Genomic DNA, 24,238 nt, shown 5'->3' with positions numbered 1-24,238 from the left:
ATGGATGCAGTTAAAAAATTATTTGCAATGACAATTACCTTTATGGACATAAAACAAACAAAACCCAAAAGGTGCCAGAAATTTAATGTAGCAGTAACTGAAAAGAATATAGACCATTTCACATCTGAGGAAGAAGCAAGTCTGCTAGAGAATGGAAACGTTCAAAACACTAGCGTGCTCAATATTCCTCATGGTTGGCAGAGGCTGGTCATTGAATGCATGTGAAGAAAGGAGCCAGGAAATTCAGAAGGTATACTGTAAAATGCTGATAAAAGCCAGTAAGCCTTACCAAATGGCATAGCAAATGGTATTTTCTTTAGCCAAAATCTATGAAGCGATATGCTAGTCTATCTGTTTATACATTGTGTGAAGACCAAAGGTCTGTGATCTGGGCATTTTTCTTATTTCTTTTTCATTATTACTTTAGAGACTAGGTCTTGCTATATTTCCCAGATTGGTCTCAAACTCCTGGGTTCAAGTAATCCTCCCACCTCAGCCTCTGGAGTAGCTGGAACTACAGGTGTGTGCCAACATGCCTTACTTAATTGGATAGTTTGAAGTACCAGAGGATGTAGTGATCTACAGTTCTATACATTCAAAAGTATAATTTTCTATTCTCAGTTATAAGAACAGAATGAAAAAGTTCTATTAATGTAATAATGAAATATGTATATTTGATTAAAAAACATTGTTGACATGCACAGTGTGTGGAATATCATTATGTCATAAGTAATGACATCTAGTTAATTGTGATAATTTATTTTAAAAGAGTAAGGTTCCAATTAAATCAGAACAAAATCTTGCTGGTGATGAAAAAGCATCCAGATCATATAAGAGATTTCTCTCTGAAAGAAACGTTCAAAAGTAGTGTTTAGTGAATAATTTATGAATAATGAAAACGCTGACACTGAAATCTCAAAAAATTTTCCTTTTCTCTTGAAGAACAGGGTGAAGATTCTTTAGAGTAGTGTTTCTGTCACTCCTGCTGTCAAAAAAATCTCCATGATCTTCTTTGAGAAAAAGGACCTTCATCTAACTCAATGTGGTCTGAAGTGTCTGCAAAAACTTTGATTCCGACTTGAGTTTCTTTGCATCATTTACATCTTGAATGGGAACACACACGGAAATGAACATAATTGTGACTTGACACTTTTAATTTTAATTGGAATGCTAAATGAAGAACTCATCAAGGAAATCCAGGAGGCTTCTCCCATTTCTGAAGAACTGTCTAGAGATGTTTAGAACCACAGTTGCTTTTGATCTGTGCCATTTTGGGCTTCTTTGATGAATGATGTCAAATGTCTTTTTTGTTTTACTCCCTTTGAAGAACCATGCCATTTTTCATCAAAGCCCAATTCAACCCGGATGTTTTATTCCAATGTATGTGCCAAGAAGAGATCTGGATGTTGGATAAGTGCTTCCCTTTATTCTAAGTGTGGGAGGGGATTTAACATATCTTGAAAAAGAGCTCCGCAACTTTTCTACATTTGGGGAAGCCTCAGTAATGAGAAATTACCATTATTTTTTGTTTTGTTTTGTTATAGATCCTAAAACATTCAATTTCATAGCATTAATGCAATTGACTCTAAGGTGCAATTTTACCCATAATCGAAGAAAAATGCCAAGGAGTGACCGAGTTATTTTGTAAGAACTCTCCCCCCATTCATGTGGGGATACTTGATTTGTTTGGGAAAAAAAATAGTCTTTAATATAAGCCGTGATAGTACATCTTTAATGATAGTTTTCATGGTGATGCTTTTGGCTCAACCCATAGACTAAACCAGCGATAAAAGTTACAGCTATCATGTTTCTGTCTTCTGCTTTTAAGGAGCTTCATGTGTCCAGAAATGCTATCTCTGAAAGATTCATTGGGTCTTAAGAAACATTTGGAAATATTTCATTGAGGAATAGCAGTCTTGCTGTCCTCTTTTATTTACCTCATCTGATGTTAGAGTATCTTTCCTTTCAGTAATTATGGTCAGATATGTCATGTTTCTCTTTTCCCCTGAGTTCAAGAGCCATATTTTACCATGGATTGGTGTCTACATTTTATAGTTTTGGAACCTGGAAAACCGTATCAGTTAGCGTTTGGTGACATTCAAGAAAAGTCTTTATTCTAATCTATTCTCAAACTACAAATAGGCTTTTCCCTCTCCCCTCTCCCAGTCGTGGATGAAGCAAGCTCACTTGGATGGAATTGCTTGCTCTCTTCCTTCTCATGCAAGAAAACTTCTGAAACTTCTTTTCTTCATTGTGGTAGAACAACTCCAAGTTCCTGGATATTATGTAAGTACATAAGTGAATACCTGTTTGTCATCACTACCCTAAAAGACTTTTTCTCACAGGTACCTGCTGATGAATAAGCCTGAATACATATCAAACCCTTTGAGGAATTACATTTTTATAAAAAATTGTGTGTACTTCCAGATTTTAAATATATTTTACTTTGATTAGCGACACTGTCATTTGTTTTCAACTTACTTTTCCTTTTTACCCCAAAATTGTGCGTTATTTTCCAAACTAAATTCTGGAGATATTTAATTTGAGCCAAATAAACTGTAAAGTTCTGAAAACAAAAATAAATGTTTTGGTTACAATGCAGAACACCTTTTAAACAGTAGATGTCTGTATTTACTGTAGCATCTAAAAATATATTTTGGTTTTATTTTCAGCTAATTTACCAATTATGGAGATTAAATTGTTTACATTGTCATAAAAAGTGTAAATTTTTTCTCTAATTCAAAAATTAAAAAGTTGTGCCAAGCAAAGGAGAAAAAGGAGGAGGAGAAAGAGGAACTAAAGGTTGAGTAACAGGATTATTTACAAAAAGTATCCAAATGTTGATATCAGTCTTTCCTACTTTAAATTTCAATTTTGATTTATCGTAATTACCTTAAAGAAGCTCCTCTGTGTTATCAGATTTATTTTTTCAATCCGTGGGAAAGCAAGAAACTACTTTGCCTCTGGATTCCTTGGACATATGAAATATATGAACACAGCAAATATCTTAGAATATAAATTATTTAAGAATGAGTATTCATGGTTAAATTTTATTTTAACTCTAAGTATTTAATATGTTTTATTTAATATATTACTTTAGATGTGGAATTTTGTTCAAAATGTAACTTTGTAAAACTATTATAAGAAAGTTTATGCAATGAATGTTTACTTTCCACATTTTCTTAAATTTATCTGAATTAATATTTCTTCTAATATTTCATCAAAAAATCATTTGTAACAAATTGAATCTCAAAAACCCTGTAGCACTTATAGTCTCATAAATCTATAGCACTTGTAAAATTCTTATATTTAATTCTGGAGATAATTTATATAGGTAAAACTCCTTGTGATTCACAGAATACTGTAAAATATCTTATACATTCTCAATTTTTTAATTTATTTTTTCTCTTTTTGTCCTGTTTCAGTAAATTGCCTTTTCTTCTTATAGAGTAAGTATAAGTTTATATTATACTGAAATATTTTATTGCAATTTTACATAAAAATCAAGGGTCACTAAATTAAAAGTCCAAGAGCCTATGGGAATAAACATTTTTATTTATTTTTATTTACAGAGGTAAAGTTTTGTAATTTGCTAAATTAGTTCCCTTCCTTGGAAACTTTTTTGCAGTACGAGAAAAAAAAAAAAAAAAAAAAAAAAAAAAAAAAAAAAACCTGTTTGGTTTGGTGACTTCTTATGAAGGCAGAAGAGGTAGAGACAGAATTTCTTTTGGTATATTTTTGGAAAGCACTTCACTTTAACATTTTTCAGATCCCCAGCTAGTAATATATTCTTCTTTTTTGTAAAGTGTGTGGTGACATTTTAGATGATTGATGATCTGCATACCTTTACCTCTCCATGTGAGCCCCACAGAATGACGGTGATATTGTACTGGAGAAAAAACACTTGGTATCACCCATGCATCATGCTTTTATTTTAAGACAACTTGGCACAACAATTAGATACATTGTGTATTATCTCGTGCATATAAATTACCTATAAATTAGGAAGATTTTTATGATTGACTTTAAAACTTAGAAACATAAGTTGTTTTAATTTATTGGCTTCATCATTTAGAATTCTTAGACTCAAACATAGCAAGATTTTCTACTGAAATTAAATTGTAAGTTAAGAATATAATTATGAACTCTACCTTAGAGGTAAAAGATTATTTCTGATACATATATTTTGAAAAAGTTATTTTTTCTTCATAAAATTCATAAACTTTTAGTAAATAAATATCTGAATGTTCTCAGAATTGGAACATATACCTTCAATAAAGTATCTATCACTGTGTTACTGTATATCATTTCAATATAATTTAAGGTCACTTAGTTTTGATAGCTTACAGCAAAGATTGATAACCCTTATTCTTTATTAAGCTGCTTTATTGAAGACCATCAAGATTTAATTTTTAAAAATCTTACCACTTGGTAGATAAATGGCTTATGAGTCCTGTTCTTTTCTAACTTTTCTAATTAATCTGAATGTCATTTGAGAGGGCAGGGAATAGAAGAGTTGGGAAAAAAAGTCTTGCAGGCTGACTCTTACATATATGATTTTTATCAATGTCAATTCCCAGATAATACCATCTGTGCTAATCCCTAACTCTTTCTACTGTAATGCTTTAAGTTGTCTTTCACTTTGATTTATCAGACAGCTGACCCTGGCCTAACCCTGTCAGCTTTAGTTCAGAGGAACTCTCACAAAAGATAGTCCTCTGATCTGACAAATTGATTGGCTACAAGGAAGTTTAACTGGAAAGGGATCTCCCTAACAAGTGATAAAGTCTGTTTTTTTATTCCCAGCTGACAGCTTTGGGTATGTGAATAGAATTTATAAAATGTCCAGCAGAAGAGAAGAAAGCATTATGAGTAATTTGGAAAGCTAAATACAGGGGACGCAATAAAAGGCCCACAGGTTTCTGTTTAATGATAGGTCTGAGGGTTTCAGCAACTATATTTTATTTAAGAGTTTTAAGTGGAGGCTAATTGAAAATGATCATCCTAATTAGAAAACAAATATTAAAATTCTCTTAGTGTTTCCCAGCTGACTTCAACTGGAGCATAATGATTAGGTGTGAGGATAATAAATTACAATCTATAGAAAAGCTATTAATCAGATTAAGAAACAGGTTGACACAATATCCTTTCCCTGGTGAAGCTGATGAGTAACTTCTGCCCATGACACTTTGATTCTTGTCACATAATTTTACTATTCTCAATCAATACTCTAGTATGCTTTTATCCAAAAGGTGTATGACATTTTTGGTTGAATTTCCCTCAGGTTTTAAGAAGAAAAACGGAGTTTAAATTTAAAAAAAAAGTTGAAAAAATGTTAAAAAGCCAATTTCAAATCTAAAAGATCCGTTCTCTAAACTATTTCACAATTTTAATTATACCAAGCTGCAAAAATTAGGGCCCTTCCTGCCTCCCTCCCTCTCTCTCGTTCTTTCTTTGTTTTGATGGAGTTTTGCTCTTGTTGTCCAGGCTGGAGTGCAATGGTATGATCTTGCACTGCAACCTCTGCCTCCCAGGTTCAAGTGATTCTCCTGCCTCAGTCTCCTGAGTAGCTGGGATTGCAGGCATGCACCACCACACCTGGCTAATTTTGGAATTTTAGTAGAGACAGGGTTTCTCCGCATTGGCCAGGCTGGTCTCGAACTCCCGACCTCAGGTGATCCGCCCGCCTTGGCCTCCCAAAGTGCTGGAATGACAGGCTTGAGCCACCACGCCCAGCCATATTATTGATATTTCTTTCCTGCCTTCCTTCTACTTTATCTTTTTTCCCCTTATCCATTGCACCCTTTCTTTTTTCTTTTTTTTTTTTTTTTCTGTATTTTCAATCCATGAAAAGTATGTACTAAATGAACATCAGCCTATATAACTTATTCTTAGGAATATTTATGGTGACTCACCTCCTTCTCATGATGTATTCCCAAAACAGACCAAAATCAAGGATAGAGAAATTGATTTCATGTTTTGATGGAAAGAGCTTACATCACTGATTCAACATTGGGAGGCAATGGAAAATATATCTTCAGCCCTCATTGATGCCAGGAATGAAGATGTGGAGCCCAGAGGAAAGGAAGTCATCCTGACATGAAATCGTTAAAAATTATCCATGATGATAATATCAAATTTGAGAGTCCAGCTGTATAGCAGCAAGGGTTACACCGAAGCAGTGCTAACCCTACTCCAGTAAAATCCTGTGGCCATCTGAATAGCCATGCTAGGAATGACATGACTTTGTAGGTTTCCTCAGTACCTACCCTTCATTGATTTTTGCTTTTATTCTAACTTGACCCTCTCACCTTCCTGGCAATCATGTTAGCCACATGGAAACATTCTGTTTTATTCTACATCTGCCAAGGTTATCCAGAGTAGGTCTGCATCATATATAGTTTTCTCATAAGATGTTGTTGGATAAGGGAAATAAATACTTTAAATTGACAGACTCCAATTTTAAAGTTAGGTATCTGAAATAATATTGGAAGCATTTTCCAAGAATGAATACAGGTCTATTACCTGTAAGGACACAATTATCCTTTCAATGATGATGTTAATTAAATTTGTGAACAGCTTAATAAATATTATAAATAAACAATTAATAAACCCTCTATTTACAGTACCTAGCATTGTCATGCATAGAGTAATTTTTCAATAACTTTTTAAAGATTGGCAAAAACCAATACATGTAATTGCATATCTTATTCAAGTCTGATATGAGATTCTAGGATAAGAAAAAAATTGGAACTCTTTTAATTTGTTATAAATTAAATATATAAACAACATATTAATATTAAGTAAATTCTGTTTGTAAAATATTTTTACGCTTTAACTTATTTTAATGTGATTTCTTCTATTTTTTTTTAATGTTCACCACTTTTTAAAAACTACCAAATATTTATAACTATTTCCAGCTTTATTAAGTAAATCACTACTTCCAGGAAACTGGTAAGTGTATTAATATACACCCTTCATATTTTTAATGTTTTAATTACCTAATATGTTACTCATAATGTTTTCTTCTTAAGGGTGATGCCAGATATTGGTTTAATAAAAAGAAAATAAAAGGAATTTGACAAAATAAAGCAAGAAAAAGGAAATAAAACCTATCAATAATATGACCTAGGGTTAAGGAAAAGTTAAATTATATTTAACATTCTGAAATATACTAATTGTATATTTAAAAACAAAGAAAAGTAAAGATGTCTAATAGAATATGACCCCTCAACATACTTTGTATATTAAAAGTTAGGGTAGGCTGGGCGCGGTGGCTCACACCTGTAATCCCAGCACCTTGGGAGGCCAAGGCGGGTGGATCACCAGGTCAGGAGATTGAGACCATCCTGGCTAACACAATAAAACCCTGTCTCTACTAAAAATACAAAAAAATTAGCCAGGCATGGTGGCGGGCACCTGTAGTTCCAGCTACTCAGGAGGCTGAGACAGGAGAATGGCTGAACCCGGGAGGCGGAGCTTGCAGTGAGCCGAGATCAGGCCACTGCACTCCAGTCTGGGTGATAGAGCGAGACTCAGTGTCAAAAAAAAAAAAAGAAAAAGTCAGGTTAGATTTTGTCTTTTTCTTTTATATTAGATGGAGTTATTTGTTCCAATATTCAGATATTGATATATCTGGTGAGAAGGATAAAACTGAGACAGTAAACTATGAGTGTTTCTGTTGCTGAGAGTCCTTGTCTGCTAAATATCCCCACTTCATGTGGGTGGAAATTTCACCAAGGACCTCACCATTTGACCTAAGTTACTATGTGGGTGGAAGCTGCCATTGTCCACCCCCAACATCTAGTTACCAAGAAGTATCTGAAGTCTGTGTGTTCACCTTCAGAACAATGACAAAAGCAAAGGATCCTTAGGCATACCGCATTTGGGGAGAAGGTACTTTGGAATTGAAAACAACAACAACAACAAATTAGAGCACTCCAAGCTGATAAGGTAAGAAATGGTCAATTCTGTTAGATGTATGCAATGTTTTAGAAACAAGGGTTGTTTTAAATTTGTTTTAAGTACTAATGGCAAAAAAGTTTCTGAAAAAGTAAACTTCAATTGTCAAAGCAATCTGTTACTAGGAATAACATTTTCCCCGATAATTTATTTTAATGAGGAGCAATTGAGTTTATATTTAGCTATAACTTATTTCTGTCTTTGGGGCAATCTGATTAAACATGTGATTGTCTCCTTTTTGATTTATTTATCAGCTCTTACTTCTGCCTTAAAACGATGGTGAGTATTCAATTCACCAGTCTGTGTTGCTTCAAACATCTGCTCCCTGCGTGGTGGGGCTGCACTTCTCAGCCCCCACTGTATACCTGATATTTCTAGCTAACGATTCCTTCCATTCCTCGTTTTACATGAAATAATCGTAGCCATTTCTTTCTAACAGCTTTTGTGTTCTGTCTCTCAATTCCACAACTGCTCTAGGTAAAAGTAACAACACATAGTAATAATAATAAAAAGAGTGAATATTCCCTTTATGTTGTTTTGACTTAGCATTTAGCTTAGACCAAGAAACTGTCTCAAAGAAACTGTCTCATCATGAAACTCCCTTTTGTTTACAGATCCAACTGGAGACATTTGAGTATGCCAGTCTTAACAAACGTGCTATAAAAAACAAAGATATTATAAGAGTAGCATGGTTTGTCAAGTAATGTTATTGGAAATGCTACAAAATCTGAAAATAAAGTACTATACTTTCCTCTTTAAAATTTTGATTAGGCTACATGTCAATTTGCATTTCTATATTTAGCAAGGTGTAGAGTATCTCTTGATTTAGTAAGTGAAAAGATTTTTCATTGACAAGCTTTTATTGAAAACTCTGTACATAAATCATTATAAAAGTAGCTTGAACTACAGAACTCTAATAGAATGTTATTAAATTTGAAAATATTTTGGTATATATTTGTATGAAGGTGTATTTTTTATTTCTTTTAATGGAAAACTGAATTGAATCACCGATTTTCTAAAGGTATCTATTAGCCACTATAAAAGCACAGGCTTCAAAAGCACAGACTAGACACCAATATTGAAGGTAAATGTTTAAACATCTTTGGTATCCAACTGATGTTTACAAGAACTGGCATTTTTGCATACTTTAAAATAAGGTTTGCATTTTATAAGCTACATATTTTTGTTTCAATCTGCTTTTAGTACTATGATGTATCAGGTTGAATCATTCAGTCATGCTGGTTTTGATCCACATGGTTTTCAAGCCAATTGAGTTATTTTAAGCACAGCATGAAAGAAGAATTTTCTCTTTAATCCAAACCATTTGCTTCACATAATGTCAACATATACATGACAGAATTAGCAGAGATTTTGCCAAGTATGCTATGATATACAATAAACAAAAGGCAAAGTACAAAATTATTCTGTTTTTGAGTTAAAATTATTCCACCTTAGAAAGTGTTTTGAAGTAATAATTCCTGAAAAAAATTTAACTATAGTTGCATATGATAATTTTGTACAGGTTTAATATTTGCTTGTACTGCTACAAATGGAAGGGTGTTCAAACAGAAATGGCATTTATTTCTGTAGTTCTTGGTGATCTTTCAGGTACATATAATAATATATCCTGTCCTCTAACAATTATGTGACTAATTTTTCATAATACTGTTATTAAATTCATACATTTTTTCCTCTATCTAAAATCAGTCTTGGGCTATTTAATGTCATTCATTTCACATTTCACTGGAGGGGAAAACACAAATAGTTCTGTTATCCTGTTTTGCCCATGAAATATTTCCTAATAAGCATTGCCACGTCAAATATAAGTGGATTGGCTTTAGAAGGTTAGTCAAACTGTTCTACTATTTACCTGTGAAAATTGAGGTCATGAGTTCACATAATGAAATGAATTCCCTTACACAGTATTTCTGCTAGTTGCTAAGTCACGGCTAAATGGATCCTTTTAGAAACAAAAGAGCATGTTTTTGACTCAACACATTTATATGGTTTAAATGTGTCCCTCCAAGCTCATGTGTTAGAAATGTATGCCCAATGCATGTTTAAGAGGTGATTAGGTCATGAGAGTTCTGCCCTCATGAAGGGATTAAGACCATTATTGCAAGTGTGATTTAGCTATTGTGGGAGTGGATTCCTGATAAAAAGCTAAGTTCAGCCCCATTTGTCTCTCTCTTTCTTGCCCTCTCTCACACTCTCAACTTCCACCATAGGATAAAGCAGCAAGAAGGCCTCAACAGATGCTGGTAGTGTGATATTAGACTGCCGAGCCTCCAGAATTGTGAAAAATAATTTTTTCTATAAATTACCCAGTCTATGGTATTCTGTTTTAGCAATACAAAATGGACTAAGGCAGAAAATTAGTACCAGAAGTGGATTTATCGCTATAACAAATACCCAAAAATGTCGAAGCACCTTTGGAACGGGGTATTGGGTACAGACTGGAAGAATTTGGATAAGCAGCCTTAAAAAACTTAAATTGCTGTAAATTGAGAGTTAAAGGCATTTCTGGTGAGGACCCAGAAGGAGAGAAGAACTGCAGGGAAACTGAACTTTCCTAGAAGTTACTTAAATGGTTGAAATGAGAGTGTTGGTAGAAATATGGACGCTAAAGGCCAGTCTGAGGAGGTCTCAAATGAAATTGAGAAACAAGATACTGGAAGCTAGAGTAGAGGCCATCCTTGTTACACAGTTACAAAGAACTTGTCGGAATTGTGTTTCTGACCTAGGGTCTTATGCAAGGCAGAACTTAGGAGTGATGAGCTAAATTATCTTGTAGAAGAAGAAATATCTAAGCAGCAAAGGGTAGAAGGTGGCACATGGCTTCTTTAGGCCATTTACCATAAAAGAAGAGAACAGGAATGATCTAAAGATGGAATTTATAATTAAACGGGAAGCAGAAAGTAAAAATTTTGAAAATATTTAGGCTAGTCATGTAAAGAATGAAAAGGCAGGTTTAGGAGAGGAAACTAAGGGTGTGGCCAAGTGACTAACCTTTGCTAAAAAGATTATGATTGGGAAGAAGGGAGCCAGGTAGTATTAATCAGGACAAGGAGGTAAAATGCTCAAGGCATTTCAGAGATATTAGGCTGCCCCTTCCATCGCTGGTCCAGAGCAGAACCTTGAAGGCAGTTTTCAGAGAGGACTCTGTGGAACCTCAGTATTCACCGTCCTGTGCTGCTTCAAACATCTGCTTACCACATTGTGGTGGAGCACATCTCAGCCCCTGCCATGACCATAGCTCAAGTGGGCCTATTGCAGCTTGGCTCACCACACTGGAGGGCACAAACAGTAAGCCTTGGCAGCATCCATATGGTGCTAACTCTGCAGACACACAGAGTGCACAAGCTGTAGGGCTGTGGTGGACTCCACCTGGATTTCAAAGGATGTATTGGACAGCCTTGGGGCCCAGGCAGGGCAGAAACTTGATGCAGGAACAGAGCCACCACAGAGAGCCCTCACTAGGGCAATGCTCAGAAGAACTGTGGGGTCAGGGATACTACATAAACTCTAGAACTGTAGAACTATCAGCATAAAACTCCAGCCTGGGAGAGTTGCAAGCATGAGATTCCAACTTGTGAGAGTTGTGGTGTAACCTATGTCCAACAAAGACGTACAAGTGTGGCTGCCTGAGAAGGCCCACCCCCAGTCCAGCATGTCCAGGAGGAGGAACACGGAGTCAGGAAATATTATTCTGGAACTTTACAATTTAATGTTGTGTGCATTGTTGTGTTTTGTACTTACATGGAATCTGTTACTCCTTTCTACTGAATTATTTCTCCTTTTTGGAATAGGAATGTCTATCCTATGCCTGTTACACCATTGTATTTTGGGAGTAGATAGCTTACTTTGATTTCACAGGCTCACCTCTGGAGGAAAATTTGCCTCAGGATGAATTGTGCCTTGAGACTCACCCACATCTGATTTAGATGAGACTCTGGACTTGGAGTGTTTTGAGTTAATGCTTTAATAAATTAAGAATTTGGGGTTATTGGACTGGAATGAATGTATTTTGAATGGGAGAAGGACATAAATTTTCAGGGCCAAGGGTGGAATGCTGTGGTTCGAATAAGTCCCCCAAAGTTTATGTGGTGGAAACTTAATCTACAGTGCAAGTATGTTGACAGGAGAGACCTTTTATGAAGTAATTTGGTCATAAGGGCTCTGCCTTCATGAATGTAATAATGCCATTGTTGTGGCAATGTGTTCCTGATTTTTAAAAATGAGTTTGGTTCCCCTTTTGTCTGTTTCTCTCATTATTTTACCCTCTTAACTCTTAACATGGGATGATGTGGCATAAAGATTCCTGCCAGATCCTGGCACCTGGATACCGGGCTGCCTATCTTTTAGAACCATGAGCAATAAGTTTCCTTTCTTAATAAATTACTCAGTCTACGGTATTCTGTTCAGAAACACCACAAAAAGTGTTCACAAAACAAACTCATTAACCCAGGTATTTTCTGGACTCCTAATAGCATTGCCTTAAAATGTATACATTTGTATAAAAATGGACCTGTAAGAATACTTTGCTAAACATTTTGTTATCTGTTATCTATAGGTCAGAAAGTGTTTCATATTTAGTCTTCTCTGAATATTGTAACATGGAGAAATGAATACAATTATTCTTTACAAATGGAAAAACTTGAAGTTGGTTTTCAGATGTTTAGTAATTTTTAAGGTTAGTTTTGACAGATGACTTTTAGAAGAGCAGCAACTGAAGTAAGAGTAAATATCACTTAAATGTCAATTAGTGACAGATAATTAACCAGATGCTCCATGGGGAAAGCACATACAAATTACAATAATTTTTATAAGTTGCCAAACGTACCGTAGAGATAAAACTTCAATGAATTATATATGTTCTCAAAATTCTATTAGGGTAACAAAATGAAATGCAAAGATATTAAAAATATATTGAAAACTATTACTGCAAGTTTTCTTAAAATATAACTGATAACTTTAAATTTGTATTTAACTTACTGACATATACAAAAAATATTGTTAGTTGTGCTTGAACATTATGGCTATGACACTTTTGTATGTTCCAGTATCTCATGGAAACAGTTTAACTAATTAATTTATTTATTTTACTTATTCTGATAGATCTTACTTTCTAGTGAAATATTAGCAAATATATGATACTGGCTTTTTGAAATCATATTGTTAGGTACCTGCCTCCTATAAAAAGCAAACAGAAACTTCTTCTATTCTTAAAAGTCTTTATGATATGAGAATCATATATTACTCTTCTAAATAATAGATACGTATTTCTGAAGATTTTTATGTTTAATCAAATTACATAAAGATGGGACTTATTACATCTAATGTGATATCTCAGTCACAAGTTAAACATCACACAAATTATTTGTTAGTAAATTAAGCAGCTTTAAATCTTCTGTCATCACAATTCAAGGCGACTTACCTTCTAAGAAAAGCACACATTCAATCTGAAGTCATTGCGTGACTTGCTCTCCCTTGGGTAATGCAATGCCCGATGAAATGTTAAACACACTAGTGTTTCATGGTAACAAATAGGACTAGAAAAAAAATCATAGTTAAAAGACAGTAACAGTGTTGTAAAGATCAACACCTTTAGGTTTCTCAAAGGTAAAAGACTTGCTGTCATAATCAATAATAGCTGTGAGCACACATGGCTCCTGTAAAATGGCGTCACTAGGAATAAAATTAATAACACAGAGACAACAGTAAAAACAATAAAATTAGTGTTTTCACCAGTTATACAAAGTCCACTGATTCTGCATAAATAATCACAAGCAATTTTTTGGCATACTCTTACTACAGAATGTATCACTCAGCTATGACTTTTTAATGAAATTGAGATAAAATTGCAAAGCAGACATTTAACTTATTTCAAAGACGGAATTGCATTTTCTTTAAGAAAAAAATAAAGCTCCTATTCAGTATTGTTGTAAAGTCATTTTACCCTTAGCATTTACCAAGGTATGCTATATTTTGAAATATTAATGCATTGGGAAGGCAGTAGACTACAGTAGGCTGCTCTAATTTTCAGTCCCACCACTTACTAGCTATGTGAACTTGGACAAATGAAGGGAGTGTTCTAACCTTCACGTCCTCATTTGCCAAATGAGGATAATCATGGTATGACTCTGGTAGAACATGGGTGAAGATTGAATGGAATCTGGTAGCATGATCCCATGAAATGATAAAAATTTGTAAAGAATGTCTGTCACAAAGAGCTTCTTTTATGTGGAAAAAGCATGTATATATTACATAAGCGCAAACTTACTTGTTTAGCTTATTATTTTTGTTTTGATTTTGTGTATTTACTTCTGGCTGCTCTGCTTCCCTGTTTCCCCAGGCAATATAGGACAACAGTAGAATCCACCATAATATCTTATTGACATATATCTGTAGAGGTTTATATTGATGTACACCCATATATACATCACGATTTTAAGTTTTACAAAAACAAACTGTTATTTGCATTATGCTATTTTTTTCGAAGATAATTTCTACAAATTATTCCAAGTCCTCTGAGGTAGCTCTTACACCTTTTTTAATGACTGCATAGTATTTTCTAGAATATACATAATTAGTCCTTTATTGAAGACTGAGCATTCGCTTGGTTTTAAGGTGATTTCCCCATTACAAAATTATATACTAAAATGTTTAAATGTCAGTAAGTTATGCCTTTGTTTTTATGGGTTATAATATCAGGTTTTGAATTACTGTGTTGCAATACACGTGTTTATTTGAGTTTAGAGACTGTACTAGAACACAAGTTCTGCAGAGAGCTTTGTTGCCATCCAATAATATGTCCCAAGTATCTAGAAGAGTGCATAGAATTTTTTATGGTTCAACAATGTATTCAGAATGCCTAGATGTGTGCCTACATTTTATTAAGCTCAATTTGTATTTTTTGAATAAATGAACAAAAGGATGTAATAGTTCATATTTTTAAGACCAATGTGTCATTTTCTCTACATCCCAACCACCAGAAGATTTTGTAACTCTTGTATATTTTAAATTTTCCGATGAATCTGAAAGGAAGAGAGTCTACCTTGTTGTATTTAATTTATATTTTCATAATATATTTTATCATCTCATTTCTTGATAATTTGGGTTGCTCTTTTGTGAATTATCAATTAAAATCCTACCTGTTTTATTTTTTCTCAATTTGTAAGAGATATCCGTATTGCTATAGAAATTGACTCTTCAATCTTTCCTCTGCCTTATTAATACATTTCAGATCTATCATATATTTACTTTGCTTATTATTTGATATTCTTTGCTAAGTAAATGTTTTATTAGCATTATAAATTCTGAAGCACACTGAGTGAAAATGCTGCATATAGAGTTCACATTTTTCTTCAGAGTGTTTTATTATTTTTAATATTAAGTTTTGTGTCTATTTGTTTTATAAGATATAAAATGATATAAATTTCTTTATTTTCTTACAGATAAATACCCTCTTATATAAAGTACTCTTTAGTACCCAATCTTTACTTTTCTCATAGAAGGTAACTACTTTAGTCATAGCTCTATTCTGATAAATATAAATATAAACTGGGATCTAAGTACAAACTCTTTATTTGGTTCCATGGATTTTTTTTTTCTATATCTGTACCAACATGACATTTATTAAATAACTATGGCATTATACATTTTTCTGATACTAGGAAATCTCATCACCCATTATTATTTATCTTTGCAAAAGATTCCTTGTCTACCTAGTATTCATTTATTCATATGAAATTTAAGATAATTTCAGATTACTTCATGTTTGACTTTCCAAACAATCCTATGTTGGCATTCTAGTAATAATTACATTACATTTTTATAGATCCTGGAACATAAGGAATATTCTACAATGAATGTATTTACAGTTTTTCCTAAACTTAAGAATTTTCCAGTGGTAAACATTTCTATTAGCTAACTAACTTAAACCACTAAACCCTTATAAAATATCCATACTTATCTAAATGCTCTTTGAATTATTTTCCTTAGAAATTTAACTCCAGGCGTGGCGCAGTGGCTCACGCCTGACATCCCAGCACTTTGGAAGGCCAAGGCAGGCGGATCATGAGGTCAAGAGATCGAGACAATCCTGGCCAACATGGTAAAACCCCATCTTTACTAAAAATACAAAAATTAGCTGGGCTTGGTGGCACACGCCTGTAGTCACAGCTACTCAGGAGGCTGAGGCAGGAGAATAGCTTGAACTGGTGAGGCTGAGGTTGCAGTGAGGCAGAGGTTGCAGTGAGCCGAGATCGCACCACTGCACTCCATCCTGGCAATAGACTGAGACTCTGTCTCAACAAAACAAAAAAGAAGGAAATTCAACTCCAGCTTCTGATGAAAAACTTAAGTTCTTACTAGAATAAAATTAACAATTTCAATTAGTTTTCTTCACTGGATTCAACATTTCTAGCTAGCAACATATGTATACATCTTTAACTAATTTAATCAGTCATTGTTAAATGAGTTATTAATATACTTAAATCTTTATGCAACTCTTATTTACCCCTCACAATAAAATGATGTTTTTTGTGTGTGTTATATCTTTGGTTTTGATTTTCTGGATTTTCTTAAGCAAATAGATTTGTCAGCTTCATATTACTGGCTGAAAAACTACTTGAACAGATTGTACATAAAGTTAACAGTCCTATGGAAATAATTTCTATTTTAATTGTATAATTTAGTACAATAACAAATAAAAGTTGAGAAAAAGATGTAGCATGAACTTCTACTATTCTTTTAATTTTATTCTAGATTTACATTTTTAGCATTAATAGTTTTCAATTGAACTATACTTAAATTACCATCTAAATTTTTATTTTTACACATTGAAATGTTTAAGAGTCAATGGACCTACAGTCCATATAAATGTAAATTTGTTAATTGATCTACCTATCTATCCACACTTTCACTTTTAAAGACACCTAATAATGGTGATAACATAGAATTTGAATTAATGAAGAAATATTAGCCTGCTGTGTCTCAAATGGTCTCTTTTCATATTATTAGCTTTGTTTCAGATATGTTGCATTTACTAATTTATGTATCTTCTCCTTTTTCGGTATTTCTTTAAATACCTTCTGCTACAATTGCACATAAAAAGAAATAAAAGATGTCGGCAGAATAAAAACACATAGTAAAGGTCACGTGTTCAAAATTGAGTGGTATCATCACTGGGAAAACATAAGATTCATAGACCACAAAGATTTTACTGTTATCCCTAAAACAATGTGGTTTTATATATCTAAATTCATTTCCTTACCACTCAAAATATATAGCTGTGCTTTATTTTACTTACCCATAGTTTGATAGTAAATCCCCAGAACTAAGTAGACGTTTCTGAGACTTCTAGGATTGTGATGTTTTAATTCATTATTTGTTATATAAGCATTTATTGAAAATAAGCACTGTGCTTCTTTTGGAAATACAATGGCTATCAAATCATAAAGCATAAAATGTAGAAGATTAAACAGAATAAATATATTTAATGGAAGAAGCAAACATTGTTACCATCCCGTATGGGAGAGAAACCACATCTAAGGTGGTGATCAGGAACCTCCCTACAGGGAAATAAGAAGTAGAACAAGTTTAGGTATTGATCAGGAATGTTGAAGGACAGGAGAGAAAATGGCTTTACCTTCTCTCTTTCAAGAAGAAAGAGCTAGTAAATGCCTATGATAAAGAGAAAATATCAGATAAACTGAAACAGTATGACAAATATAAACAGCATAACTGTTTATATTTATGTGTAATAAGTGTAAAGTGAAAAATAATCTGTTTAGCCTAAAATTATAAACTGAGCAAATGGTACAGAGGCATTTTGATTCTATCACAAAAGCAGTGTGATATCATTTGTAGAACAGATAAGATCAGGCTTGTATGAGTCATACCTCTCGGTTAACAGTGTGGAAAAAGGATTAGAAATACTAAGAGTAGAATATCTGCTGTGAAAAATAGAGAAAGCGTAAAAGTGTATCTTCTTTTATAAGCTCCCCCATATGTATGTCTGTGCATTTGTGTATATGTATCATATATATAGTATATTCCTTGTTGTAGTCTACTTATGCTTATTGTAATCTATGGAAAAATGATACCAAATATACACCCTCTTCAAATTGTGCAACACAATTATTTCGTTAATAAGTTCCACTTTGTTTTTTTCAAAGCATGCAGTTTTGGGATTTAAACACCCAGGAAAGTCATCTTCCCAATTAAACTTGATTTTGTCCTAAATTCATGGTTATGATTAATCCATTAGCCATCACTCATGCCAAGCAGCAGTCAATGGATAGAAAGCAGAAAATTACGTTAAATACATTAATTTCTACATTCCATGAAGTTTTTTTAATGCTACAGTTACTTTCTCAAAAACACTTTGACATTTTGACAAATTTGTGGAATAATCTCTATTCCTCTTGCAAACAAAATGCATTTTACTCCAATAATTGATCATTTCACTCTAAATTATGATCAGTTCTGGTTGAATAAATGCAGTTATTTGACATCTGCCAACACTAATATTTTTCTTCCAATTTTATCTTTACCTCTTCTAGTCCAGCTATGGAATTTTTAGTCTTTGTAAAAATCATACCTCATAATTAAAATAAGTTTAGTTACCATATATAGTTTGCTATATATTCTTTTAATGGTCTCTAAATGCATTGTCCCTTTTAGGCAATTCATTTCTAGAAACTTGATATTAACAACATATTTCAAATATATATACTTACTAAGATACTTTGTAGAATTCATATATTTACGTACACTCGTTAAGTAGTGAAGCCTCACCAATATTTATATTGTACACTTATACTATGTATATTAGACTAAGGCTGTGCATTTTCATAATTTTGATTAAATGTATATTATTGTTTTAAAGAGTTTTATGTGGCACACATGATTTTTATTTAGAAATGATGCTTTTTTCTAACCAATATTTTATTGGAAGTAACTAAAACGAACAAGTTGTACAATACAATTAAAGTTCTTCTTCTGTATGTTTTTAGTTTTACTGCCTCTCATCTATATCAGAAAAATGGGAGTCTTACACATTCCTTTTTTCATTACATAACTGAATAGCTTAGTAAGTGTTCTTGTTTTCACATTTTGTCTCATTCTTTCCTATTGTATCTGGGTTGCTTATCTACCTAGTGGCATCCTTGACTTTTTAAATTCATCTCTTTTATACTATTGCAGATTTTGAAAATAATATATTCTTGTTAACACCTATCCACAGTTTGTGAGACATATAAAAGTTAAACTCTCTTTCAAAAAGTTTGTTTTATACAAAAGTATGAGATGCTGCAGTCCCGCTGTACTTTCATACTCATTTGGATATTTTTATATCCAAGGCCTTTCATGAGCTCTTATATATAGAACTTACCAGTACCACAAAGTCATTTCTATCAAATTTTCCAGGCAATTTTTAAACAATTCGTTTTATAAAGAAAAGATTGAAACTCCAGGAATGGAAAGGAGTGTAGACTGAGGGAATGGTTGCAGGGTGGCCGTGGTGGAATAGTTTTGGAACATCGTTAGAGTGGAAATTCTGTGTTGCAAATGCAAAATTACGCCTGATACATAGCATATAAGATCTTTAATCGAATGGATACTTTTAATAAATGTGAATTTTCCCTTAAAGAGTGCAGTATATTTCCTAAATACAGCCTTATCAGGTAATCATTGTTTGAATAGAAGTGAAAACATACAAAGTAGATGAAGTTGAAGACTACCGTTCAAGTTTTTACTGAGAGAGGACTTTGCTTCTTGCAACTATCCAAACTACTTGGTTTTATTAGTTTAAAAAAGTAAATTTTATGAACTGTTTTTGTCATAAAGTTAGGCAAGCAGAACACTTTTCTCAGCCTCACTGCCATCAGTTTATTTAAAATCTATAAATACAGAGAAGCTAGTCAATGGGAAGGCACCTAACTGTTCTATTAAAATCCTCTGTTTGTGTCTTAAAATTTGAACTGATATTTAGTATTGAGAACACATAGACTACATAAAATAATTAAGATGTCCACATATTATTTGTATTGAAATATGAAGTTTCTCAGTATTTCACTTCTACAAAAATGATCAGGGAACTGTTTTTGCATTTTCACTCTTTGTTAGTGACTTGTTCTCTTGGAAAGCTCTTAAGGTTTTAATAATATAATTATCACTTTATTAAGCTGATTTCCTAGAATAAGCCACCTGGCTTTAGCAACTACATTCGTATTTTCTAGGTACTAACTCTCAATATTTACAGTTGGTTTTATATATAAAATATTACACTTTGGAAAGAAATGAATGTGATCTCTTTAGCCAGTATAATGACTATAGTGTCATCTTACATGACTCACATACCTAGCTTTGGATTTACTTTCCAGATCAATTCCAAATCCAAGCTTTGACTGGATTTTCCAAAATAATAAACCCATCTTTTGGTGCAAAGGTCTCCAAAGAATTTTTCTGTGTATTTTGATGTGCTTTGTGTCAATGGAGTTTTAGAACATGTACCAGTATATATACTTTATCATCTCCAAAGGTGACTAAGCAAAGACTTAGTCTGATACCAAACATGTGAAAATAATTGAATTTGAGTATAAAACAAAGGAAAAAAATGTAAAATGTGATTCTAGTGAGTAGGGCAACATAACTTGGCAATCATCTTTATTCAATTCATAAAGTGATATTTTGCATGTCTACTTATGTGTATCCATTACTCTAAAGCTGTGTTGTTCAATTCAGTAGTCACTAGGTGTATGTTGATATTGAGCACATGAAATGTAGCCAGTTCAATGGAAAAATGGAATTTTCAATTTATATTATTTGAATTGACTATTTAAATTTGAAAACAGCTGTGTAAACTAAGTTTTTGATTAAACACAAGTTTATTGGTTTGGTATAGGTACATTTCACTTAGATCACTGCAGTTTACCAGATTTTATAGTTGTAGTTCATGTGGCAGATGCATAAGTAGTTTCTAGTATTACACATAAATTTTCTTCTAGAAAATGTCATTGTATCATTTCAGTTTAAATGAATCTTTTCAACACAATGATTTCATGTTGTAGTGCATTTATTTGAACATTTCACATAGCGAATTAGAGTGATACCTATGTAAACTCTCAGATTTTGATAATGTAATTGTAAGTACTAATTATTTTAAAGTGTTTTTGTACTTATTTTCCTTCAAATTAAATTATTTTTCTCTTTGAAGTAAAAAAGTATGATCATATTTATAAATGTAAAACAAACTTTACTTCTCCTATGGAATTGAGTGGGGATACAGAAGCTAGTACAGATTGAGCATCCTTAATCAAAAAATGTGAAATCGGAAATTCTCCAAAATCTGAAGTTTCTGAGTGCCAACATAACACCACAAGTGGAAAATTCCACATTGGACACATTATCTTTTCACTGTATTAATGGCATGTCATATTTCTTACTGTTAAGTACTTATGTCTGAATATGCATAAGAAAATAATTGCTTATCCATAGCATAAAAATTCTGTCAGGAATGACGGGGTTGTCAAATAACCACAGGTGATCCAGACTGGTAGCTGAGATAGACACTTTTGCTTTCTGATGTTTTAATGTAGGCAACTTTGTTTCATACACAAAACTATTTTTAATTTATTTTTAAATACTGTTTAAATAAAATTACAACCAGGGTCTGTGTGTAAGGTTTTAGGTGAAGTGGTGGTTAAATAAATTATTATACCTGAAACAAGTTGTTATTTCAGGTATGGAAAACTTTTCAAACTTTTCAAAAACTTAGGAATATTTTACAAAGCAAAAGATCTCAATAAGCTATCAAACAATTGTCTATAGTATACAAGATCTTTCTATTAATATCAAAAATCAATTCATTCAAATATTGAAATAATGTAAGTATTTTTCTGTAGCCTAAAATAAACAGGAAATAAAAAGCACTTTTCAATTAATACATTGGTTATGTTTTATCTCAATTTTTGCAAGGAAATGCTGTCAATTTGTGGCTTAAATTATTCAACTTTCATCATAAATTATATTCAACTTTTGTCATAAATTATATAAATTAAATTTTTCAACTTTTGTCATAAATTATATGCCATTAATATATGTCAAAGAAGAGAATCTGCTAAACATAAAGATGTTATTTTCTATCACAGTGGGTGGTGCCTCAGCTTCAACTAGACAAAATTTTAGATTAATCAGAATTCTAAAACAGACTGCATTCCTCTTCACATTTTGTTCTACTGTTAGAAACACATTGAAAGTATCTGTACATTTTCTGAAGCATACTTAATGAAAAGTTTTATTGATGTTTAGTTGTTAAAACCATTTAATATGTGCATGCAAATGTGTAAATCATCACCAGGTTTTGCAAATCTTGAAAGAAAAAGAAGGTAGTCAACTAACATTTTTTGGGTTCTTTTTCAGATAGAGTCTCCCTCTGTCACTCAGGTTGGAGTGCAGTGGGGTGATCTCAACTCACTGCAAACTCTGCCTCCCAGTTTAAGCGATTCTCTTGCCTCAGCCACCATAGTAGTTAGGACTACAGGCATGCGCCACTATGCCTGGCTAATTTTTGTGTTTGTATTTGTAGAGATGGGGTTTTGCCATATTGGCCAGGCTGACCTCGAACCCCTGGCCTCAAGTGATCCGTCCTTCTTGGCCTCTCAAAGTACTGGGATTACACTCTTGCGCCATCGTGCCCAGCCAATTAACTTAATGATACTGTGTTCTCTACCAATGGTTGTTGTTTGAATGGCAAAAAAGAGTTTCACAGTACTCTTTTTTCTGAAAAAAAAAGAGTACTGTATGGTACTGTAAATTTTTTCTGTACTGTACTGTAAATTCCATACAGATTTTCTGTACTGTAAATTCCAATTAAATATTTTCTTGAAACAAGAGAAATGCATGCCAATATTCGATAGTTAAGACCCCCCTGAAATTCAAGTGATTTATGCTTTCTCACCAATATCACAATATATATTAACTAATATAAAACTAAATTTAGTACATTTCTGTACCGAAATATATGCAGAAATTGAAATTTTTCATAATACAAATCTATGATAATAACATTTCTCTAACAGGATAAATATGCAGAAGGTGTTTATTGTAATTGACAGTGTCATGTAAATTGGCTGCAAAGCTACTCTTTTTCTGAGAAAATTTTGAGGAATGCTTTGCTTATATTAATAAATGGAGTTTATTTTAACTTATCAAATGCCTATTTAATTTAATGCTAATGCTACTGAGTTGACAGTTAGTAGATTGATTTAATTTGGGAAGCGGTATTTTTGGAACTGTTATACGTTTGCTTCTAAGTTAAATTTCCTCCTTCCAGGCACAGGCTATGGCTGTGGCTTCCCTCATGTCTGGGTTGGCTGCCCAACTGCTCTGGCCCCCGCAGAGCTGCCGCCTGCGCTCTCACACCTTCCACCGCGCGGCACTTTTGGAATCACCAGTGAGACAATTGTGAAACCAGCTCCAATTTCTAAGGAAGAATTGTTGAATTTAATAAATAAACTGAGTAATGTTGATAATTAGATGGTCACCTTGTTCAGCTGCCTCTTGCAGGGCACACTGATGAGAGAAAGATCTGCAATGCTTTTTCTCCAGACAAGGATGTTGATGACTTTCCTGTAATGAATGTAGGACGAAAGTGTTTGGACCAGAATTCCATGTTACTGGCTACTCTATGGGATGTGCGGGAAACAATTAAGCGAACTGACATTCCAATCCTAGAGAAGAATGTGGTTGTGGCTGGAAGCTCAAAAATTGTTAGAATGCCCATTGTAATGTCACTGCACATAGATGGCACATGAACGTCCCAGAGATGATGCCACTGTTATAATATCTCCTGGATACTGTCCCAATGAGCAGTTGAAGAAACATAAATTTTTAACAGATAGTGTAATATCCGCTGCAGGCATTCCAAACCTGTTCACAATAGATATAATCAAGGAAAGAGCAGCAGTTTTTGATGTGGGAATAACTAGAGTTCAAGATCCCGTAACTGCTAACGCCAATTTGGTTGGAGATGTGAATTTTGAAGGAGTCGGATAAAAAGCCTGTTACATCATGCCACCTCCTGGAGGTGTTGACCCATAACGGTGGCGATGCTAATGAAGAATACCATTATTGCTGCAACAAAGTGCTGAGGCTTGAAGAACAGGAAGTGCTGATGTCTAAAGAGCTTGGAGTAGCCACTAATGAACTGTTGTGTCATTCCAGTATGCAGGGGCATGTATCTAGCCAAGAGAAGCCATTAACCCAGTGA

At 33.3% G+C, this 24,238-nt stretch overlaps 1 pseudogene; it reads left to right on the top strand.

Annotated features, from left to right (window-relative positions):
- Window positions 1–24,238, top strand: LOC104657500 (annotated as a pseudogene).

The sequence above is a fragment of the Rhinopithecus roxellana genome, chromosome 1 (assembly GCF_007565055.1).
Source record: "Rhinopithecus roxellana isolate Shanxi Qingling chromosome 1, ASM756505v1, whole genome shotgun sequence".
Taxonomy (NCBI): domain Eukaryota; kingdom Metazoa; phylum Chordata; class Mammalia; order Primates; family Cercopithecidae; genus Rhinopithecus; species Rhinopithecus roxellana.
Note: the sequence above shows the minus strand (reverse complement) of the source record. Positions and strands in the feature narration are given on the sequence as shown.